Here is a 2,297-nt window from a genome sequence, read left to right as displayed (position 1 = left end):
TACATTTTCATGATTTATATAAATACTTTTGCAGCTGTATTGTATTTTATTTTTATCCTTTGCATTTTATTGGCACAAAACTACTTGTGCATTTGCAGTGCTCCCATGCGTATTTACCTATTTACTCCATGATTATTTATTGAAAGCTATCTCATGCTCAGTTACTTTTCCACTTTCTTTTGCTTTAAACATTAAACAGATGCAGTATATTTTCAAATAATTTAAACACAAATCTTGATGAGTGAATTTGCTCCTTCTGCTGTGTCAGTGGCTTCTTTTTCTTCCCTATTCCTTTTTTCCTGTACTGTACATTTCTATCCATGCTGCAGGATCTCTCATCAATTAGAAAGCCTTGGGATCTCAAAGGAGGCCATGCACTTCCAAATATTTCTATTAGGAAACAAATAAAAATTCTTTATTTCTCTCTTCCTCTCCTTTTCCTCCTTGTTCCTCTCCCCTGTTTCTAGAGGAAGGTCACTTTGCAATTTCAAATCATGCTCCAGATGGGTTAATTTCTCATACCCAATGAGCATGGAATGCTCTTTGGCTCTTCCAGACTGTTAAAAGAGGTTAAAGATGGATGCACTGGATATGTCTCTTCCTGCAGCAAGAATTTTGTCCCAGTGAAAATAAAGGCTGGAACATGCAGAACATTTTAGGGGTTAATTGTAAACTTCCTTTCAGGATAACATAAGTGAATGTTTTGTTCACCCAAGAGTGCCAGTCAGAGATCCTCAGGCAGATCCAGGGGGAGGAAGGCAGCAAGGAGAGGCAGGAGCTGACTGCAGAGGATCAGAATTATCCAGACAATGGGGTGGAAGTGCTACTGGGATGTGTGGTCCCATTTTCAGGGGCAGACCCAGCTCACTCCACCAGCAGCCTCATGCCTTGAGTCGTGGTGACAGCCACAGCTTCTGCCTCGAATCCCATCTGGGTACAAGGACAGGTGACAAAGCAGAATGGCAAAAAGAGGATAAAGGGCATTTTCCATGGCACTGCACAGCAAGAAAACATTCCTGACATATGAAGCCTTGATTATTATGCTAACTTTCCCAAAGAAACAAACCCACCAAAGCCAGTGCTACTGTGCTCTTCCCACTGCTCATTCCTACTCACCTGCTCTGTTCCAAGGTCACCAAGGCAGTGGCAGCCCCAGGAAATCTTCTGGAAGTCCTCAGCTGCAGTCACAATCTTGGAGAGCCCTTCCTAAAATGTCCCAGGGAAGCAAAGATGTGCTGCAAGACAGGCTGAAAGAGGCAGCCTGAAAAGAATCTTTTTTATTTTTACCCACAGCCTCGACTCCAGCTTTGCTGAAGAGAACCCCATCACCAAAAAACCACAACCTTCTTCTTCTTCTTCTTCTTCTTCTTCTTCTTCTTCTTCTTCATCTTCAAAAATGCTTTAAAACTCCAGGGGTGGGGAAATTGCTCACCCTCCTGTAGCTGGCAGCAGATTTGGAGACTTGCTGGCTGTGGGGAGCCTGCAGCTCCTGGGTTTGGTGGCCAGGTCCCCAGGCTCCCAGTGGGAAGCAGGAGCCTTGCTGGTGGGCTGGTGAGCCCATGGGGCACAGAGCCCCTCCACCAGGATCTCCTGTGTCACTTTATGGCCAGCTCAGTCCCAGGCTGGGTGGGGATGGTGACAGAAGGATTTCTGCCTCCTCTCCAACCTGCCATTCAGATCTACTCGACAACTGGCTGCAAGCCATTATTCCCCCAACTGTTGCTGCTTTTTAAACCCTGCAGCTGCTCTGCACCATCCTAACCACCTCTCTGATTGTTCATTAGGGACCTGCAATGCTCTTGGTTCATTCCATTTACACCTGGATTTAACTAACAGCACTTTTGTGCCCCGTCACCTCTTCATTACGGGGCTGAATCGCTTCCTGAGGACCAAACCATGCAGAGTCCTGGGCACCTTCTCTCCCCATCCATTTCACTTAGGCACCTGCTCTCCGTGGGAATTGATGGCCAGCTGGGGCTGGATGAGTCCTGAGCTCAGGTTCTGCACTCAAAATCTTCATTTGCAGCAAACTGTGCTGCCCATGGCTGGGTAGGAGGCAAAGCGATGCGTGCGTGGCCATCGGGGACCGAGGGGCTGATCAAGGATCAATAACCACAATGATCCAGGTAATGCTTTGGAATATTTAATCAGGGGCAGCCATTAAGGTTCTTTTAGGTGTTGCAAAGTCAAAGGCTTGAATCCAAATCAAGTGTTTTAAGGATTGCACAGGTTTGCCCAAGTGATGCCTCCTCCCTCTCTAGCTCAGCTGTCTGCAGAGCCAGCACAGAAACAAAGAT

Source organism: Lonchura striata, chromosome 6 (genome assembly GCF_050655825.1).
Source record: "Lonchura striata isolate lonStrDom1 chromosome 6, ASM5065582v1, whole genome shotgun sequence".
Classification (NCBI taxonomy): domain Eukaryota; kingdom Metazoa; phylum Chordata; class Aves; order Passeriformes; family Estrildidae; genus Lonchura; species Lonchura striata.
This window is presented reverse-complemented; position numbering follows the sequence as displayed.